The sequence below is a fragment of the Symphalangus syndactylus genome, chromosome 3 (genome assembly GCF_028878055.3).
Source record: "Symphalangus syndactylus isolate Jambi chromosome 3, NHGRI_mSymSyn1-v2.1_pri, whole genome shotgun sequence".
Taxonomy (NCBI): domain Eukaryota; kingdom Metazoa; phylum Chordata; class Mammalia; order Primates; family Hylobatidae; genus Symphalangus; species Symphalangus syndactylus.
The window spans coordinates 149,539,739-149,563,223 of NC_072425.2; the positions used below are offsets into that span (position 1 = coordinate 149,539,739).

General features: G+C 37.5%; 1 protein-coding gene across 9 annotated transcripts in view; it reads right to left on the minus strand.

The window, feature by feature from the left end:
• The window catches only part of OPCML (opioid binding protein/cell adhesion molecule like), a 1,146,349-nt gene that overhangs the window by 82,264 nt on the left and 1,040,600 nt on the right, over positions 1 to 23,485 (minus strand). The gene's annotated exons all lie outside the window — the stretch shown is intronic.

Sequence of the window (23,485 nt, forward strand, 5' to 3'; positions counted from 1 at the left end):
ACGATGACGATGATAACACACACACTTTTGTACAATGCACAAGGGATATTGCCCTAATTTATTCAAATTCTTCAGCCATTACCATGCATCAGAGATCTCAGAGGACAAGAAAAAAAAGTACCATTTCATAAAGCAGAAGTACAACAGGTGGAAGCTAGAGACTGTGAAATAAACCAGAAGCTCTGCATCCTAATAAATATTTTGAGAGTAGAATTAAAACAGGACTCAAATTTACTCAACAGGCAGAGAGTAGGGGCAAGGCACCATCCACTTACCACACAGATCACACCAATTTTGAGAATGAGTATTGAGAAAATACCGTAGAAAAAAGGAAAATAAAGACTAGTCACAAAAATTCCAGGAAAAGTGTGCTTTAAAAAATGACTTCTATTGTACAGCAGTGTGAATGTACTCAATTCATGTGATTGAACCGTACACTTAAAAAGGTTAAAGTGGTAAGTTTTATGCTATGTGCACCATATGACAATAAAAAAAATCGGCTTCCAGAACCCTAATTAAAATTTTAGACAGCCACCTGACAACCTCCACAGAAGCAGAAAAGTACAGCCTTCAGGAAAAGGCTTAAGGGGCAAAAGCTGGAAAAGAGTGACACAGTCTAGAGCCAAAGAAGAAAAGTTGTTGAGATGAACAAAAACGTCCAATTAGTTAGCTATGGAGAGCAAGCAAGTGGCCTTAAAACAGCAACAAAATTTAAATCTCCTTCAGAAGTAAAACATATTAGATGTGAAGCTTCAAAAAATCAAATCAACAGAATGAATTTCAAACCGGAGCAGCTGTCCCGGGATACAGAAGAAAAGACAGAAGGAGATTAAGAAAGCAAGAGAAAGACAAAAGATATGAAGGAAACAGAAGAAAGAGCCAACATGTGTGGAACTGTTTCCTTAGAACGAGCTACAACAGAACTAACCATTAAATATTTAACACAGGCCGACTATCTGCGAAAAAAAAAAAAAAATTCTATGTGTGTGCCTAATAACAGACTTACTGCACATTAGGAGAAATCAGTTAGAAGAGACACATCAGATCTCCAGGAAAGAGTTTTGAACCTCACAGATAAAGGCATATCTTCTTATCTTCACACAGAAAATGGATTACTCATACAATTACAACTATCAGAAAAGAAAACCTCAGCTTACTCTACTTCATCACTAAATGCCAAATATAATGAAGTGGTAACCACAGGAGTTTTAAGGGTAAAAATTGTGACCTTTGGATTTTATACTCAGGAAATACGCCAACTGCATTTGACAGCAACAAAAAAAATCTTCATAGGTAAACAATTCTTGAGGGATGGTCTGTGTTACGATTTTATGTCTAGCACCTAGTCCAGCTATTATTGCAAAACAGGTTCTCAATAAATGTTTATCACCTGAAGGAAGACATATCCTAAGAATCAGAAAATACAACAATCACACATCTTTTTAGTAAAATGTCTTGAAATGTATTCCAATCAACTTAAGATGAAGCAAAGGGAAAAGCTAACTAGTGTCACCTACAAAGGAATCATAATATGAAAGAATGAGTTGGAAGAATTGTTATAAATCTGGTAATTAAGCTAAATGAAAATGTCAATGTCTCAACATGTAAACTTGGATTGTGAGTTCAAAATGTGATTTTGATAGTCTGAGAAACACAGTGCCAAGATAGGAAGGAGGATGAAAGGAGGCTGCCGCAATTCTCGTCTCCCATAGAGGAAGTGAGGAAACATTTACTCAGCTTGAATAATAAGCCTCACACAAGTTGCAAATGCTCCTGGAAAATATAAATCTAAGTACCACTATAAAAAAAATCATATATTTATTTCAAAAAACTATAGAGGATAAAATCAAAGAAAATTTGTTTCAAATAGCACAAGATACAAAACATGAAATCTACTAGACAGAACAAAAAGAGGAAAACAAAAAGCTGACGAGAAACAAACACATCAGTTTTAATACCTGCAAGTGGGTTAAACTCCCCATTATAATGAAAAAAATGCTTAAGTTGGATTAAAAAAAGATAACAGAATATATTTCTGTTCTGTTTACAAAAGCTATATCTAAATCAGACTACTACAAGTCTTTTTTAATAGGCTGAGCAAATGTACATTTAGTATTAACAAAACCAAAGTAGGAAATACAATCTTAAAGTTAGATAAGGTTAACTATAAGCCTAAAACATTAAATTGCAAAAAAAAAAAATTATACTGATAAAAGAAGCAATTCCTATTAAAGCTCTAATTATTTTTAAATTTTATGTGTAAAATACAAAAACAAAGCAGAAAGTATTAAAATGCGTAGATAAGCTGAAAACACTTTATTAAAATCTGGCATTACTCATTTTTGCTTTCATAAAGTTTAATGAAGCAAACGATTCAATATGGCTATGCACAATCTGAATAACATAATTCTCTCTCAGTTTGGATATTTATGTTTAATATTTATCTTGTACTGTAGTATTAATGAAGTATTTTATACCATATAAATTATATATAACTATGGGTATATTCAATTACATATACTTTGTATAATGTTTATATAATGTATACTATTGTGTATTCATACATTAACATAAATATCTATAAACTTGACAACTATCAAACAGTTATCAAAATTGAACCTATACATTTCCGAAATTAATTCAAAGGTAAAATTTCTGAATTAAAAAACAACAAAAGTTTTTTTAAAATTGCCAAAAAATACTCACAAACTAGGTTTGAACCTGAATAACTATAGAGACAATTTTTCTCTAACATTTAAGGAATATAATTTTTTAATTATATTTTAAACAATTCATAGTTCAAATAGATACAGGATCTATCAATTAATTTGAGTATGGTGTTATGAACCAAACTTACAGACATGTTTCTTAAAAATATGATAAACTAGAGACATTCCTAGTTATAACTACTAAAGCAAAAACAGTAAATATGAGAGTAAAAAAGAATGTTTTCACATTACAAAATAAACATTTTAAAATCATACATATGGCTGAAAGGGAAAAAATAATATGACTATTTTTGTAACTTATCTAAGAAGAAAATCTGATAACGCCTATCTTTTCCTGACTAAACATTTTATTGAAATGGGAAAAGGGGTATTATTCTTTAAGGGGTAAAGGAGCTCTCTGAAACCATCATCATACCTAACAGAAATCACTAGAAATATTGCTATTACAATAATAAAAATGGCAAATGACAAAGTAACCGTTAACCATTACTATTATTAAATACTGCTTTGGAATACATTGACATCAGTTATTTTTAAACTCTTTCTGAAAATAAATAAAGGGAAAACATGTCCCAACTCATCTTATGCGGCCAGATTTACTGATACCAAAACCAGTCAGTAACATTACAGACCGATTGCCCGCGTGAACAAAACAGATGCAAAATCCTTTACAAAATACTGACAAAGTTAATCAACTAATGCAAAAAAGGATAGCATGAGTATATCATGACCATGTCAGATTTATTCTTGGTTGCAACGTTGGTCTAACATTAAAAAATCATTTCATATAATTAATCATATAATCATTTCAATGGATGCCAAAAAAAACATTGGACAAAACGGAAGATCTATTCACACACACACTCTGATACGGTTTGGCCATGTCCCAAGCCAAATCTCATCTTGAATTGTATCTCCCAGAATTCCCATGTGTTGTGGGAGGGACCCAGGGGGAGGTAATTGAAGCATGGGGGTCTTTCCCATGCTATTCTCGTGATAGTTAATAGGTCTTATGAGATCGAATGGGCAATTATTAGGGGTTTCCGCTTTTGCTTTTTCCTCATTTTCTCTTGTCGCCACCATGTAAGAAGTGCCTTTGCCTCCCACCATGATTCTAAGGCCTCCCCAGACATGTGGAACTTAAGTCCAGTTAAACCTCTTGTTCTTCCCAGTCTTGGGTATGTCTTTATCAGCAGCATGAAAATGGACTAATACAGTAAATTGGTACCAGAACTGGGATGCTGCTGAAAAGATACCTGAAAATGTGGAAGTGACTTTGTAACTGGGTAACAGGCAGATGTTGGAAGAGTTTGGAGGTCTCAGAAGAAGACAGGAACATGTGGAAAAGTTTGGAACTCCCTAAATACTTGTCAATGGTTTTGACCAAGGTGCCAATATTGATATGAATAATAAGGTCCAGGCTGAGGTAGTCTCAGATGGAGATGAGGAACCTGTTGGGAAGAGGAGCAAAGGTGACTCTTGTTATGTTTCAGCAAAGAGACTGGTGGCATTTTGTCCCTGTCCTACAAATTTGTGGAACTTTGAACTTCAGAGAGATGATTTTGGGTATCTGGCAGAAGAAATTTATAAGCAGCAAAGCATTCAAGAGGTGACTGTTAAAGGGTACTGTTAAGGCATTCAGTTGTAAAAGCGAAACAGAGCACAAATATTCAGAAAATTTGCAGCCTGACTATGTGATAGAAAAAAAAAATTCTAGGGAGAAATTCAAGCCAGCTGCAGAAATTTCAGCAAGTAGCAAGGAGCTTAATGTTAATTCCCAAGACCATGGGGGAAATGTCTCCAGGATGTCAGATACCTTGATTAGCAGCCCCTCCCATCACAGGCTCAGAGGCCCAGGAGGAAAAAGTGATTCTGTGGGCCAGGCCCAGGGTCCTCGTGCTGTGTGCAGCCTAGAGACTTGGTGCCCTGTGTCGCAGCTGCACCACTGTGGCTGAAAGGGGCACATGTACAGCGCAGGCTGTGGCTTCGGAGGGTGGAAATCCCAAGGCTTGGCAGCTTCCATGTGATGTTGAGACTTCAGGTGCACAGAAGTCAAGAATTAAGGTTTGGGGACTTTCACCTAGATTTCAGAAGATGTATGGAAATGCTTGGATGCCCAGGCAAAAGTTTGCTGCAGGGGTGGGGCCCTCTAGGAGAACCTCTGCTAGGGCAGTGCAGAAGGGAAATGTGGGGTCAGAGCCCCCACCTAGAGTCCCTACTGGGGCACTGCCTAGTCAAGCTGTGAGAAGAGGGCTACCATCCTTCAGACCGCAGAATGGTAGATCTACCAACAGCTTGCACTGTGTGCATGGAAAAGCCACAGATATTCAATGCCAGCTCGTGAAAACAGCTGGGAGGGAAGCTGTACCCTGCAAACCCACAGGGGCAGAGCTGCCCAAGACCATGGGAACCCATCTCTTGCATCAGCATGACCTGGAGGTGAGACCTAGAGTCAAAGGAGATCATTTTGGAGCTTTAAAATTTGACTGCAATGTTGGATTTTGGATTTACATGGGCCCTGTAACCCCTTTGTTTTGGCCAATTTCTCTCTTTTGGGATGACTATATTTACCCAATATCTGTACCCCCATTGTATCTAGGAAGTAACTAGCTTGCTTTTGATTTTATGGGCTCATAGGTGGAAGGGACTTGTCTTGTCTCAGATGAGACTTTGGACTGTGGACTTTTGGGTTAATGTTGAAACGAGTTAAGACTTTGGGGGACTGTTGGGAAGGCATGATTGGTTTTGAAATGTGACAACATGAGATTTGGGGGGGCCAGGGGCAGAGTAATATTATTTGGCTTTGTCCCCACCCAAATCTCATCTTGAATTTTATCTCCCAGAATTCCCATATGTTCTGGGAAAGACCCAGGGGGAGGTAATTGAATCATGGGGCCCAGTCTTTACTGTGTTATTATTTTGATAGTGTATTAAGTCTCACAAGATCTGATGGGTTTATCGGGGGTTTCCACTTTTCCTTCTTCCTCATTTTCTCTTGCTGCCACCATGTAAGAAGTCCCTTTTGCCTCTTGCCATGATTCTGAGGCTTCCCCAGCCATGTGGAACTGTTAAGTCCAATTAAACCTCTTTTTGTTCCTATGTCTTTATCAGCAGCATGAAAACGGACTAATACACACACATACAAACAAATCAGCTACTAGGAATAGAAAATAATTTCTCAATCTGATAAAGATCATCTGTAAAATCCTACAGATAATATTATTCTTAATGGGAAAAATAAAGTGTTTTTCCTCTAATCAGAAACTAGACAAGGATGTCAGTATTACAATGTATTTTTAGTATCATTTTATTGGAGAACTTAGCCAGTACAATAAGACAAGAAAAATTAATAAGAGGCATACTGATTGGTATGAAAGAGTAAAACTGTCCCCTCATAGAGGACATATCATTTATGTAAAAAATCTTAAGTATCTAAAAAAAGTACTAGAATCGAGGAATAAATTTAGCCGTCACAGTATGCAAGGTCAATATAAAAAAGCCAATTGTATTTCTGTGTATTTTCAATGAACAATTGATAATTTTTAAAATTTCCTTTATAATCATTCAAAAATATGAAATAATTTGGAACCATTCACTGAAAGCCATAAAACACTGTTGAGAAAAATTAGCCAAGACCTTAATAAATGGAAGAATATATTTTAAGGATTGGAAAAACTCAATACTATTAAATGTCAACTGTTCCAAAATTAACATATAATTTAAATGCATTCCCAATCAAAATCTTAACATATTTTTGGTAAATATTGTCAAACTGATTATAAAATTATATGAAAATACAAAGGACATAGATTGGCCGCTATTTTGAAAAAGAAAAAGGTTGGCAATTTTACATTGTCTGATTTCAAAACATTAACAATGATTGTAATCAAAACAGTATGGTTCAGGCATAAGGATAGGCATATAGATGAATAGAAAATAAGAGAGATTCCCAGAAAGAAATCAAACAGTCAATTGATTTTCAACAAAGAAACTAAGGTACTTCATCAGAAAAAGGATTATGCTTTCCACAGATGCTTTTGGATTAACTGTAGAGCTATATGGAAAAAAAATGAATCTCAAATGTTAGCTCATACCATGCACATAAACTAACTCACATGGATCTTACAGCTAAACACAAAAGTTACAGTTCTAAAACATCTAGAATAAAAACATAGAATACAACCTTTTTAACCTTGGTTAAGTGTGAAATATTGATAAATTGGAATTCATCCAAATTTAAAACTGGATTCATTTACAAGATTCCTTTAGAAGCACCATTAAGAAAATGAGAAGGCAAAGCATAGGCTAAGAGAAATTATTCTGAATACATATAGCTGACATAGGACATGTATCTAGAATATATAAATTATGACTCCATAATAAAAGATAAACAGCCCAATTAGAAACAGTCAGAAGATTTCAACCACTACTTCACAAAGTTAGATATACCAATGGCCAATGACCATGTGAAAAATATGCCCAAACTCATTAATCCTCAGAGAAAAGCAACTCAAAACCAAATATGTTTTAGCCTCCACAGTTATTAGAATAGATAATATTTAAAAGACAGGATACTATACGTTGACAAGCCTGTGGAACAGCTATAGTGCTTATCGGAATACAAACTGGTACAACCATTTTGGAAAATAGTTTGGTGGCTTTTTGTAACATTAAGTATAGACTTACTGTACAACTTACCAATTCTGCTCCTAAGTATTTACTCAAGAATATTGGAAATATATGTCCAGTAAAAGGCCTGTACATACATGTTTATAGCAGCTTTACTCATAATAGCCAAAGAGTAGAAAAACCAAATGTCCACCCAACTGGCAAATGAGTAAACAAACAGTGGTACAATCATATAATAGAATGCCACTTAGCAATAAAAAAACCACACACAACACGAATAAAACTCAAAAGCTGAGTGAAGAAATCCAGAAACAAGAGTATATATTCTAAAATTATACAAGATTTTACATTTTTTCCAGAGTGTAGATATGTGTGTAGGGTGCAATATATAGTTCATATATGCATGTTTTAAATATGTATTTGTGTCATGTAGAATATATATACATATAGAATTCATATACATATTTTGCTAAATATATACATGTAATATATATTAAACTCTAAAAAAGTCTAATATATAACAGCAGAAAACATATCAGTGTTTGCCTCAGGTTGAAAGTGGGGCTAGGTTTTGGGAAGAAGAATAAGAAACGGGAAGCTTTTGAGGTAATGGTAATATGCTGTATCTTGATTAGGTTAGTGATTATATAGATATATAAATTTGTCAAAACTCACCAAAAGCTGCGGTAATTTAAATTATGACTGCAAGATTTTTTTAAATAAAAAGCCCATGTTATCCCCTTATGTTCACTGTCTGTTTAGCCATTCACGACTCGCTCTTCATATACTTCTCAAACCTCATTACATATCAAGGTATAGATGTTTTCTTGGTTTGTAGCCCTAATGTTAAGCAGAACAATGGTTAGTGCTGCTTAATGAAGAAGTTAAGAGAAGAAGCCTATTTGGTTTATGTTAGAAATCTGAGAAAATTATTATGGAAAGAGTAAAGCAGATAAGGGAAGAAAGTAGAGATCTGGGTAGCATAGGATTCTCATAGAAAGTGGAAGGGAAAGAGAAAAGATTGCCAAACTGAGTGAAATAGAAAGACTGGCAAAAAAGCAACATTCAACTATTTTACTATCTGTTATGGAAAACATTTTTCCTTTGGGGACCCCTTTGAAGATTTGAGTACAGATTTTGCTTACATTAATTTTTGTTTTTGTTTTCTTAGTGGGTGTGATCAAACTTGTTTCCATGGGAAGCAGTGTCATAATGGGACCATCGACTAATGAGTTCAACTTTATTTGGATTACAACTTCATACTTTATGCTTCAATAACAAAAAATGAATTTTATCCTTCTAAGTACACCATGCGATTTCCCATTTTCGTGTCTCTTCTCTTATCTCCATTGCCTAGAATATTTCTCTTTGCCTCTATCTCACCCATTTCATTTTCTTTCTTTTGAATAACTCTGAATCAATGTTTACAGTCAGATTAGTAGTCACCTCTTCCAGGATGCCATCCCTGATTCTTTCACATTTAACAACTGGAGTTAAATGATCCTCTCCTGTGAACCTACAACATGATGAATATATTACTAAAGCACCCACTTTTATTGTACTATAATTACATGCTATTATGTCTGAGTCTTTCACTAAACTTTGAGCTTCCTGGGGAAAACTATAATTTTATTTATTCTTCTGTCTCAAGCACAGTACATAACAGGTAGCAGGCACCCACTAATTCATTCTTGAATGACTGAACAAGTACATGAATAAATAAATAATTGAAGGAATGTTGTTTCCGGATGCAATACATTTAGCCAAAGTCTCCGTTTCCTTCCGTGTAAAGTGTGTATGGTAGTCTCTGTCTATATGTTATTTTTAACTACTTGCTTGTTTATTTTTGTCTGCCTTTTGACAGAAAACCTTTATGAAAACCAAGATTAAGTCAAAGTGGCATGTCAATAAATTTAAAGGATGATTTTGGTGATAATGATGATGACAATGAGGACATGCCATGGCATGGTTTTATGATGTTGACATTTATATTGACTTACAGTCAAAGCATGCAAAAAATCAGAAGTTGAGACAGTCCAGCAAGCTTGGGAGGCTTGAAAGGCACCCACAACCAGAAACAGCAATGGACAAAGGCCCCTGCGACAGAGCTTGAAGGATCAGTAGCTCTTAAGAATGAAGGCAGGTAAGGAGAGAAGGAGTATCAGGATGAGGTGATTTGAGATGGCAACACTAGGGGATAAGGATGTACAGTCAAGCCCTATGCTTCAGCAGAGTCTGGAGTTCTGGGGGGCCTCAGAGTTCTGGAGGGCCTGGGATCTCGGGAGTATAATTCCAGCTAGATGCAGCCTCTGAAGCTTCTTTACTCCTTAGGCAGAACCAGAGTGCAGTAATATCAGGAGATTGTTTGAATATGACTCACTATGTTTTTGCCAAATTGCCTTTGTTCCAACTGCTTTCATGCCTTCTGGGACAGAAAATCCTGCCAAAAAGATACAAAGTGTGGTAGGAAGTTTGGGGCTGGGTCAGGAGTAAAAAGAAGAAGGGTGCAGAGTAGGGGAGAGAAAGAGGAGTGGGTAGGGTTCCAAACATCTTGCTGTCTGACGTCCCAGAGCACCACGGCCCTATGATGCCCTACAAAAGTGGCTCAGTTCTTCACTAGCAGCACTGGCAACATTCTGAGTGCCCAAGGGAGACGAACCCTTTCACTGCAGCTGTAATTACTGCACCAGTCTCCAGTTGTGCAGGGACAAATAAGCATGGGCTCAGTGGAGAAGGAGGAGGTCCTGGAGAGGCCCAGGATGAAAGCATTTAGGCTGCAATGGTGTGAAGAGCAGAGGTGAGCTGAGCAGAGCTTGTTGGGAAAAGGAAGAGAATTGGAAAAGCAGGGGACCCAGTGGCTCTGTTTATATCAATGACTTCACTAAACCTTTCTTAGGAAGCAAAATCATCCAAGGTATCATTAAAACCAAACTATTTTCAGCACCCCAGGCGGGTTATTCTCACCATTAAGGGATTCTGGAGTGGGAAAATTTGACAGCATAAGAAAAATAACACAAGGAAGGGGGCAGGGAGGGAAAAACAAAAGACAGGCAGAAAGGACTTCATTGATCTTCTTTGATTAAGGAGGCTTCTCACTTTGCAGGCTACAAGGAGGGAAATAGGGTAGGGAGAGCTGGGCTATCCTTTAGGTGTTCTGTGGGAGATCAAATTCCCTCACCTCCTCACTCAACTCCAGTCCTTGTTATTGCGTGAGTCAATCACAGCCTTCAGCTACGAAGCCCAGGTTCGAAGTGATGATCAACTGCTTTTGCTTCATGAGATCACCTCCTCTTGACCCTATTCATCTCCAGTGGAGGTTCCCTCTCCAAGGCTGGAACATTTGTGAGATTGGAGAGCCCACTCTAGTTAAAATCCTCTAAGCAATGTTAGTTGGTTTTCTTCCCCTTTTCCTCCTTCTTCTGAATCTCATACAGAGAAGCAGCTTATTAACCATGATTACTACCTTTAAACTGGGGAGGAATGATCTTCTTCACACTATCACCACTTCAACCTCAGGCATGTGGGAGCTAAGACCCAGCATAGTTGAAGTTTATGATTTCAGGTGCTCTTGGAAGAAAGCAGGAAGAAAAGAGCCTGCAGAGACAGGGAAGGTCAAAATTCTGGTGTCACACAGAGAAAGCAGGAAGAAAATTCTGGTGTCACACAGAGAAATGGATGGTGTAAGATGGTAAGATCACTCACCAATTTGTCAAAATCAAATTGTATCTGATGAGGTAAGTCATCCCAACTCTTGTTATGCATCTTCTTGGTAAAGGCAATGAGTGTTCCAGCACAAGTCATAGGTCTCCAATAAAAAAAGTGATTGGACAAGAATTGAAAAATATCTTCCAGATCACAGATCACCATATCTAGAAGCCTAAACTAGGATAGCCTCACTACTTGGTTAAAACTTAATATAAATAAAATCTCAGCAGTAAGCTCACTTGTCATCCAGAGCTAATAGTTATAGTGGGGGAAATGGAAGAAAAATGCTTGAGAGATAAGTCTGCAACTTCCTGCAGGCTCCTAATACAGCTAAGACTTGCAGTGCTTTCTCCAAACATGCTTCACTCTGTACATCAGATTTCCCCTTCACTGTACAGATAGAGTGCTTCCTGCATCTGGGAACTTGTCCGTGCAAATCTCCACTGTCTTCCCCTTTTTTTCTCTGGCATGCTACAGGATGGATATATGATGGATACATATGTGTGTATCCATTCAATAGTCAATTTTTGATCGCCTGCAAAATGTAAGTCATTTATGTTCTTCTGAATATGTAAGTCCCAGGTACCATACCTGCTCTCAAATAACCTAAGGATAGAGAGATGCAAGGGATACTTTCTGGCCAGGGTGGAGCACATCATCCCAAGGAAAGGTTAGTGAATCAATTGATGGAAACAAACTAATTGCTCTTCATAAAGTTTTTCCAGAGTAATGAGAGGTTGATCATGACAGAGGCTGAGTTTCAGTCACTCAAGGTGGTATCCTCAACACCTTTCTCATGGTAGGCACGTGTGCGTTAAATAAACATTGTGCACTTGGTGCACTCAGTCGGTGATGACCCCCTGGTGTTAATTACTCCATGACTCAGATCCAGAGCCAAGGTGTCTTTCTCAGACTGACTCTAGCCGATTTAGATGTGGAACCTCTTCTGCTGCCCACCCAGACTTCTAAATCAAGCCACAGGGTCTTCAACCCATGGTGGAGACAGTGGTCTTGAAAAGTTAATCAATGACTCCAGGCCGCCATCTCTCTATCTCTTTTACATATGAAAGAGGTCTTTTCAGAGCTGGTTAGGCCCCAATCACCTTGTGGTACCATGTACGTGTCTCCCCATCCTACACGGCTCTCAGTTTAGAGCAGGGATTATGTTCTATTTGGCTCAGTTAGATACTGCCCTCTACATGGCATGTGACTTTAATCAGAGCTACTTTGGCTCGAAGTGATGGAAACCTAATTTAAAACAGCTTAAGCAAGAAAAGGTGACTTATAGGAATTTTACCCTAGGGATGTAGAGATTTTTAGAAAGAAGTATAAATGGCTTTGAAAAGGGAACACCAAGGGTGGCAGGTGCACTGAGCTGGACCCCAAGGTCTTTTAAATGTACTATCAAGGGTGCTTATCCAGGAGGGAAGGAGGAAACAAACCTTTCTAAGATTCCTTCAACATCTGGCCAGATGAAGGAGCTCAGTGTCTAAATTAAAGTGCATTAGCTCCAGAGGTGGCTGCAGTATGTTAGTGTGGAACCAGGCTGCTTATTATTTTCTACTGAAGCCCACATTTTTTGTTCAGCAGCAAGAGTCACTACAGACCCACTGCTGAGGCCAATTAGATCTACAGTACTTGTAAAGCCAGTCTCAAATTTATCAGTGTCTGAGTGATTTCAATAGCATAATTTGATATAGCAATTGCATAGAGAAGGCTTCACAACATACAGCAGGCAGGAATGGGTGCCTTTCCAATTGTAATTTTATTTTTGAGTTAGTTGGGCTTTTCGTTTGCTATGATACATGTTAATATTCATTTTCATATTATAATGTAGAAAGTATTCAGAATAGATACTATCAGAATCCATCCTCCATTCCTCCGTATGTAAAGCATATTATTACTAATTAGTTTCTGGTTTCTAGGTGGGGAAATAGAGACAGAGGTTTAGTCAATTGCAGATTTACATAGAGAATGAGTAGATCAGAAATGAGATGTTCTTAGTTAAATCCAGACAATGAACATCATCTTACTTCCAAGCTCTCTTACTTGAAACTCTTTTGCTATTTCCAAGTGCTATCAGAATAAAGACAAAACTTTTTGTAAAATTATTTTCTTTACTTAAGTTCCAGGATACATTTGCAGAACATGCAGGCTTGTTAGATAGGTATACATGTGCCATAGTTGTTTGCTGCTCCTATCGACCCATCACCTAGGTTTTAAGCTCCACATGCATTAGCTATTTATCTTGATGCTCTCCCTCCCCTTGCCCCCACCCCCGACAGGCCCAAGGGTGTGTGGTTCCCTTCACTGTGTCCATGTGTTCTCATTGTTCAACACCCACTTATGAGTGACAACATGCAGTGTTTGGTTTTCTGTTTCTGTGTTAGTTTGCTGAGGATGATGGCTTCCAGCTTCATCCATGTCCCTGCAAAGGACCTAACTCTTTAAAGGGCTGTAGGCAATCTGGTCTATGACTATCCCATCTCAGGCCATTGTCTCGCCTGCTTTCCGTGCATTCAAGACACTGCTCTTTTTAACTTGAAGAGCCAGCTCCAGCACACCTCGGGACATTTGGATGTGCTGTTCCCTGCCTTGAAGGCTTCTACTCAGCCCAGCCTCAATACATGCACTCATCCCGGTTCCCCTCCTCCCTGACTTCTGTTAATCTTCAGGTGTCTGTTCAAATGTCACTATCTCAGGGAAAACTTACCCTAGGCTACCTCCTTTTTTCCCATCCTCACAGCAGCTACCACACTTTGAGATGCCATGGCCTTGATCACCTGATAAATAGCTATCTCTCCCACTAGACCATAGGCTCCAGACTGGCAGGAACAGTGTCTATCTTACACATCATTGTTGCTAAAGGGAAAGCAAATAGCCTTAATGCATTAAACGAGTGAATGAATGAGGGCATAAGAGACAAAGATAGACAGCTTTACAACAGACGGTAGGCAGAATTTCCAGTTCCAATTTTACATTTGAGTTAGTTGGGTTTTTCACTTGATATGATACAAGTAATATCCATTCTCATATTTATTCTCTAAAATGCCCAGTGAAGACGCTAAGCATCATTTCCGTGAAAGCCTAATTTCCAGCTGTCCCACTTCTGACATGCATAGTTTCTCAATTCAGCGTGAGGAGTATTAAGTAGAAAGTATGGTCACCTATCAAGAACCACAGCTTAAAGACATCATAATTGTTTGTTGTAAGATGTGTTAATTCACCTGGGACTTTAGAAAGAGAACCCTAGGGAATTACTACTTATTTCTTAGTGAGGGTTTTCCACCTTGGAGAGGGAAGGTGGGGGTCGTTGTGAAGACATTATGAATCTACATTTGTGAGACTTCCAGCGTTAGGTTAGCACTCTGGAGTTTGGGTCAGGGCCATCAGCTGCACAGTGACGCTTGCTGAAGGCATCCCTCTGCTAGGATAGATTGCTCTGCTGTCCTCCTGCTTGCACAAAAGAACTTCAGCCTCCCAAGGAAGAGATTCTCAGGAATTTATGACTCAATCAACTCACCCAAAAGGAGCATAAATGGGATTAGTTTTAATATTGTTAAGTTGCAAAAATACAGGCATATGTGCATGCCAAAGCGAAAATGTACGCAAGCAAAGGGGGAAAACATATGGGTACCCATATGGCGAAAAGCGCATTGCTAGACCTTCACACACTTCTCATTTACAACAAGAACCAAAGTTAGTGAACATAAATTTGCTTTGCAAAAATGTGAGAGGAACAGCTTGTTTGCCCATAACTGTTCCACTGAGCAAGATATGTATAACCTTGATTTCTCATCTCAGACACCTCTTTCTCACACTCTAGGGATTAATTAGGCTCTAAACATGACTTCAGATTAGAAACAAGGCTCCTAGCTGCCTTGGAGAGAAACAAAGAAGTAGTAGCAAGACTAGATGATGCAGCAGGTCAACTAATAGGCAATTCCTATTAGTGGCTGGAACTGTTACCTGGAATGGCTTAGAAGAGAAATGAGTTTGGGAAGTCTCAGCAGGTTTATTTTAATTGACGCAGAGGAACAACAGGGACCTACAGCGGACAATGGCATGAATGTGGTTTTGATTTGGAGGCTGTGCTTTTGTTAGAACAATACTGCGTGGAAGCTAGAAAGAGACTAGACGTAGGCAGGTAGGTGTGGACTTAGGAAAGGCAAGGCAAGAGTATGGGTGATGCTCAAAACTAGTGAGCACCCTTGGGTGCCCCAGATAACAAGCAGAATTTGATTCAATATATCATTTTACGTTATACCTGTTCCAACCTCAAGCTATGGAAGCCATCTTTGTGTAATATAAAGAGCTCCAGACTTGAAAATCAGGAACTAGGTTCTTTTCATAAAGCTACCATTTTAGTTAGCTGTGACTCATTTGTCATTACTTAACCTTTCCATCTGTTTCCCTCCCTGTGAAATAGACAAACTATTCTTTCTCTGACCTATTTTAGGGAGCTGCTATAAACCCACTTGAGATGATTCATGTGAAAATATTTTAGAAACAACAAATTCTTATATAAGCGTATATAGGAATAGGTTGTTAATGGAATACTAGAGACTCATTTTCCTTGTATTTCTATTTTTTTAATTGTTTCATTTGAAATAATTGTTGATTCACAGGAAGTTGCAAAAATGGTAGAGATAGGTACCCAGTACTATCACCTAGCTCCCCCAATTGTGGCATCTTATGTAACTAAATATATGTGTGTGTGTGTGTGTGTGTGTGTGTATGCATATAGTATTATATATAAAGTTGTATTTATAAAGTTGTATGTGACACATTTTCTTTATCCAGTCTATCATTGATGGGCATTTGGGTTGGTTCCAAGTCTTTGCTATTGTAAATAGTGCTGCAATAAACATATGTGCGGATGTATCTTTATAGTAGAATGATGTATAATCCTTTGAGTATATACGAAATACCATTACCCAGTAATGAGATTGCTGGGTCAAATAGTATCCCTGGTTCCAGATCCTTGAGGAATTGCCACAGTCTTCCACAATGGTTGAACTAATTAATACTCCCACCAACAGTGTAAAAGCATTCCTATTTCTCCATAACCATTCATTGTTTCCTGAATTTTAAATAATTGCCATTCTGACTGGCATGAGATGGTATCTCATCGTGATTTTGATTTGCATTTCTCTAGTGATCTGTGATGATGAGCTTTTTTTCATGTTTTTTGGCCACATAAATGTCTTCTTTTCAGAAGTGTCTGTTCATGTCTTTGCCCACTTTTTGATAGGACTGGTTTTTTTTTTTTATCTTGTAAATTTGTGTAAGTTCCTTATAGTTTCTGGATATTTGATCTTTGTCAGATGAGTAGATTGCAAAAACTTTCTCCCATTCTGTAGGTTGCCTGTTCACTCTGATGCTGGTTTATTTTGCTGTTCAGAAGCTGTTTAGTTTAATTAGATCCCATTTGTCAATTTTGGCTTTTGTTGCAGTTGCTTTTGGTGTTTTAGTACACCACAGAATACTATGCAGCCATAAAAAAGAATGAGATCATGTCCTTTGCAGGGACATGGATGAAGCTGGAAGCCACCATTCTCAGCAAACTAACACAGGAACAGAAAACCAAACACCGCAGGTTCTCTGGACACAGGGAGGAGAACAATACAGACTGGGGCTTGTCAGGGTGTGAGGGGGAAGGGGAGGGAGAGCATTAGGACAAATACCTAGTGCATGCTGGGCTCAAAACCCAGATGATGGATTGATAGGTGCAGCAAACCACCATGGCACATGTATACCTATGTAACAAACCTGCACATCCTGCACATTCTAGAACTTAAAATAAAAATTAAAATTAAAAATTAAGAAAAAATTAGGTTATGAATAATTGCACTGTGGAGTTTACTTGGATTTCACTAGTTTTTGCATGTACTTATTTTTGTGTCTTTGTGTATAGTTCGACAACATTCAGTCACACATAGAGAGTGATATAGGTACCATAACAATCAAGATACAGTGCAGCTCCATCAGGCCAAGGCAACTCCCTTCTGCTTACCTTTCCTTTTGCCACTCTCACTACTGGCAACTGCTGGCCTGTTGTGCATATTTACAATTTTGACAACTCAAGAATATTATAAAAGGGGAATCATACAATATGCAACCTTTTGAGACCAACTCTTTTTATTCATCACAATGCCTTTCAGGTCTATCCAAGTTGTCAAATGTAACAATAGTTCATTCCTTTGTATTGCCGTGTAGTATTTCATGGTGTGATTGTACCACAGTTTAACCATATACCCAGTGAAGGACATTTGGCTTTTTGCCTATCACAAGTAAAACTGCTTTATCATTTGCAATCTACACTCAGGCCAAAGAAATGAATCAAAGACCTCAGGACTGTCAAGGAATAAGTCACAAAGACAAGAGGTAATAAAATAGTAAAAATTATCACTTTTCTCCCAAGGCTGCTGGCACATTCAATGAGTTAAAACACAAAAAATGTACAAAACGGGACTGGGCATAGAGTATGCACTCATCATAATACCATCATAAGCAGTACCCAGGCTATCTGTATGCTACATGGATTCGAAGAATGCATTCAAATGCAAATATGGCACAACTACAGTTTAGAAATCACTGTTGAGTTAGTGTTCAACACTATTACCTGCTTTCCATTCATTCTCTCTTTTGATTCCTAAAATAAACTGATAAAGTTGTTCCCATTTTGCAGTAAAGGGTTTTGAGGATCAGTGAGATAAATCGACATTTCTAAAGTCACTCAGTGCATTAACAACTCAGCCCAGATCTCATGCTTAGGTTGATAAGACTCTGAAGTCCATGTTCTGCCAATGGGCTAACACCACCATCCAACAGGGATCGATACCTATACACAAGTGCGGGTCAGTGCATCTTTTATTTGGAGTGCTAAAAACTTGGTGATTCCTTCTAAAACTTTCTCTTCAGGAATTTCTAGAATGAAAAATGAACGCTGTAGCAGAAACAGTCATGGATCAGTACTTTTTTTTTTTTTGAGACAGAGTTTCACTCTTATCACCCAGATTGCAGTGCAATGGCCTGATCTCGGCTCACTGCAACCTCCGCCTCCTGGGTTCAAGCGATTCTCCTGCGTCAGCCTCCTGAGTAGTTGGAACTACAGGCGCAGTTGTAGAGATGGTGTTTCACCCTGCTGGCCAAGCTGGTCTTGAACTCCTGACCTCAGGTGATCCGCCCATCTCAGCTTCCCAAAGTGCTCTGATTAAAGGCATGAGCCACCGTGCTCAGCTGATCAGCACATTTCTAACCTGAACATCTACCAGAGTGACTAGAAGACAAAACTGCCTAACCAGGTGATAACCATAGGTGGTGATTTTGCTAGTATTAGCTCTTTACTTCCATGGAATTCACTCATTTATCAACCTCATATATCTAGAACAAAGCCCAACATTATTTCCCCCCAGACAGATGTCATCAGTGCCATTGATCACATTCCTGAAAGCTAACGCCCTTTACTCAGAGAAGGCCCTTTCCCACCACTAGTTCTTATTTAGGACTCATCAACTTAGTTTTATGGATTCTTGCTCAAGACAAATTAGAAGCAGATCATCAGAAGAAATGTGGCTGCTAAAAGACAGGTGCACTAACTTTAGGAAGAACTGACAAGTCTGACTGAAAGGAAGAAAGAAAAAATACAGGAGCTATTTTTAAAAAGACACAAGAATTTAAACAGTATTGACAGTATTTAAGGGTCATATTCCCAGTTATCCCAGTCCCCAAATGCCAAGATACAAACAATCAATATGTATAATGTTGATGTTACAATATAAAGATGAGGCTGAATGGCATTCACTAGACACAAATAAACAAAATACAACCTAATTCATGTTTTAAATGCTTTCATTAGAAATAACTTGAGTAAATGCATAAAAGAGTCAGCTTTGGTTACCTGGAAAATTCACTTCTATGAAATAACTCATGTACTTGCTCCCTGAGATATTACTGTATCTGAGTAGACTCCATGAGCAACTCACAGGTGAAGAGTTGTCATCTTAAAATATTAGTGGAGGGGAGACAGGAAGGAAGACTTTGTCATTTTTCCCAAACATCTGGCCTTTCCAAATATGTCATGGCAATGGAGCCAGGTGTGCGAGGCATCACAGTGGATTACTATGGCATTGCAAGAGGGGACGACTACCCTCCAGAGAACACAACTCCAGGATCTTCTTCTGCCACTCCCATCCCTGCAACTTTTTCACCTTACTCATGTGCCTAGAAAAGCCTGCCAGTTTATGCTGGCCCAGCTTCCCTCCTCTTGTCCTTCAGGAATGGGAAAGGAAATAATTCTTGAAGCCCAGCTGATTCACAGTGTATTCCAATCCACTTTGCTTGCTTGTTTTGGGACCTGACTTTTTCCTTTGGAAAATTATTTGAGGTGGCAGCCTGTGTGATTCCATCATCATCCTACTTCCTGGGCCATGGGTCATTAAGTACAGATTTCCATATGGGTGAAGGCTGCTACACAAGTACCATACCCTCTAGCAGATCTATATAAATATTTTTAATAAGCCATTGCCTGCTGTTGAAAAAATTAAGTATAGATTTTTGTAGCTAAAGATCAAGAATGAACACACAGTCAAAAGCTCAGCAGTTTGCATAGAAACAGCGAAACTCCAAAAGGATGTTTGCATAGTGCTTTTCATTATGTTCACACACTTAATCATGATCCTGGTAACATCCAGCTTTACTCAAAAGTGAGGCATGTGTCCTCAGAAAATGCCCAGGTTCTGGGAATCCTGGTACACTTTAAATACTGCCAAGGAGACGAGAGGTCGACAGGGCTCCAGCAGCTTACACAGTCTAGAGAGTAGAAAAGCTGGAATGTCTTCGGATCCACCTTTGGAAACTTGGGGATGCTTCAAAACTTTTACCCTACTTTGGTAAGAAGGATATGTCTTTGGTTTGTTTGTTTTTGTGAAAAAAATATACCTGAAAAGCAAAGTTACTTCAAAGGGGCTCCCCAGAAACATCAGTGATGGGAATATTTATACCACCAACATGGGCAAAGGCTACCCAGGCTCCTCTCACTCCCTTGCCTCCTCCTACTCCAATCAACTTCAATCACTTACCAGTGCAGCACTACCTGAAACCTTCACCCTTCGACCACTATCATCTCAGGTAGAGATCGCCTTTCTGTATTTTGAGCTGTATTTTTTCCTTCATTATATCTGTCTACTTTTTATATTTCAGAGATTCCTCATAGTTTCTGATCCATCAAAGCTTGTTATTATTTTTCTCTAATGTGATAATGGATTTATTTATTCATTTATTTTTACCTCTTTTCTGTAATGGTAAGGGGTCAACTGCATGTACTCATATTGCCATCTTAAGCTGTAAGTGTGATTGTTACTATTTTTAATTTTTAATAACTGCTCATTAAAATATTTTTCTTAAATGAAGGCTGATTTACTTGTCCCTGTTTATAGATCCCCAAATTTAAATCATATATTTCAAATATTGCATTAGCTAACTCCTCCACCATAATCTTAGTGGAATTTCAAAGAAAATGTCATTGCAACCTTTATTTCTTATTCTTCCATGTTGAATCAATCAACAAATTTTTCCAAAAAAATGCTGTCTGATGTTCAAGTTTTATTGAATGTACTTCTAATCTTTTAAAACAACTCCTTAATTGCAAGTGAGAAGGAACATCCTTCTAAAAATAAATATTGGTAGCCACCCTGCAGATGCAAATTTTAAACTTACAAATACTTCACGTTCCAGAGCTTTTCTTTTTTTATTATTATATTTTAAGTTCTGGGGTACATGTGCAGAACACGCAGTTTTGTTTCATAGGTATACATGTGCCATGGTGGTTTGCTGCACCCATCAACCCATCACCTACATTAGGTATAAATTGGAACAATACAGAGAAGTTTAGCACGGCCCGTGTGCTTTTCAAAGGAAACAATTTTTTGGAGTTCAAATGCTTCAATGTCATTGAGAGAGGGAGGGGGGAAGACAACAGTGAAAATGAAGGATAGCAAAGTTAAGGCCAAGTCTATGAGAAAACAAAGGCAACTTCAAAGTTCAGCACAGCCTGTGAGATTTAAAGAAGAGAGGGATCATTTAAATTTAGGATTTTCTAGTGAGGCTAAATTGCAACTATTACACTCTATAAAAGATTGGGAATATGAATGAATCTCCCTTATTTTAAAAGGGAAATCTTACCAGTGTACCATTATAAAGAATTGCTTCAGAACATTTACACAAAGTTAAATGCCTTTTAAATGATTTCCAAGCTTAGAGAACTGTGTGTTTAGGATCAGATAACTACATTCTGGGATTTCAAGCATTTATAAAGACATTTGATTTTACCAAACATATAAAAGTTGATCTGATGGTTAGACATAGTTTTGTATATAATATAAATCCAAAATTATCTCTAACTTTAGGCAAAATTATCGTGGAACCCATGTCTTTGGGAACATTATTGCTGTGTTTATATGAAATTTGAGTTTTGCAATATCCCTTACATACACTTTAATACTCTCATTAATTTTACTTTATGATATAGAGACATTCTAGGTTTCAATAGGTGAGGTCTTTATACCAAGAATATTAGGCTAATTTGATAGCATTATCTTTCCCTATAACAAGGCAGGAGCAAAAATATGTGTTCTCAGTCCACAAAAGAAAAGCAGTAAAAGCTTGAATGAAGCTCCTGGTAAAAGATCCAGTCTCTTACTTGATAAGTGCAATGACATAATTAATGTTCCAAATTAGGAAAAAAAAATCAGATCATTATTGTCTACATTTCTGTATATTTATATTTCAAATTTAATTGAAATCTAATTACCTACAATAAAATGCACTTATTTTTTACAGTTTTATTAGTCTTGACTAATTTTGACACCAACATAACCTTCAAGATACAGAACTTTTCCAACATCCCTCAGAATTTCTTGTGGCTCTTTGCAGTCACTTCTCCCCAAATCCCTACCCTAGGCAACCACTGACTTGACTTCTGCCATTCTAGATTAGTTTTGCCTATTATAGGATTTCATGCAAACAAATTCATACAGCATGTATTTTTTAATTTTTAGCTTAACTTCCTCAGCACGCCATTTTTGAGATTCATCCATTTTGTTATGTGCATCAGCGGTTTGTTCCTGTTAATTGCTGATTAGCAATCTGTTGTTAGAATATTCCACAATTAATCTATTTGCCTGTCAATGGTTATTTGAGTTATTCATCGTTTACAGCTATTATTAATGAAGCTGCTAAAAGCATTTGTGTACAATGTACATTTGTGAGCATATGCTTTCATTTATCTTGAATAAATGCCTAGGGTCGTATGCTAAGTGTATGTTTAACTTTATAATAAAATGTTAAATTGTTTCCCATAGTGCTTATATGTTTTTACAGTTGCAGAGTTAATATATAAAGCTTCAGTTGATCCACATCCTCACCAACACTCAATATTATCAGCCTTTTTAATTTTAGTCTTCCTAGGGATTATATAACGGTATCTCATTTTGGTTTGATTTTTATTTATATGATTAAGATGTTAGTCATATTTTTGTGTACTTATTTGCCATTCATATACTGTATCTTCTTTTGGAATTGTCCATATTTTTTTTTATTTTGAGGTGGAGTGTTAGAATTGTGTTGGAAAAATTCTTCATATACACTAGATGTAAATTTTTTTGTCAAATATATGTACAAGAAATGTTTTTATCCAGTCTGTGGCTCCGCTGAAGGTTTTTAATTTTGATGAAGGCTATGATGAGTTAAGTTACAACCCTGTAAAAATGATACTTTGAATTCCTAACCCCTGATTCCTCAGAATGTGACCTTATTTAGAAATAGGGTCTTTACAGAGGTAATCAAGTTAAAATGAAGTTACTGGTGTGGGCACTGATATATTATGGCTTATATTCTTATTAAAAGGAACAACTTGGACACAGATGCATCTAGGAAGAAGGCCATATGAAGATGAAGGCAGAGATCAGGGTAATATATTTACAAGTCAAGCAACGCCAGTGATTATCAGCAAACCATCAACATCTAGGGGAAAGACATGGAATGAATTCTCCCTCAAGCTCTTGAAAGGAACCAACCATGCTGATGCCTTGATCTCAGATATCTAGCCTCCAGAAATGTGAGAAGATAAATTTCTGTTATTTAAATCACACAGTTTTGGGTATTTCGGTATTAATACGAATTTATCACTTTTGTTCTGTTATGGTTAGGGCTTTTCTTGTCCTGGCAAAGCTTTGTCTTTCTCAATATAACTAAGATTTACTCTTACACTTTCTTGTAGATCAGTGTTATTTTTGAATGTTACGTAGGCATACTCCACACATTTTTCCTATTTACTTGGTTTCATGTTTGAATGTTTAATGCCTGAGGAAGCTCTTGTTTCTTGTATAATTCCTAGAATTAATCACAGCTTTTAGTAACAG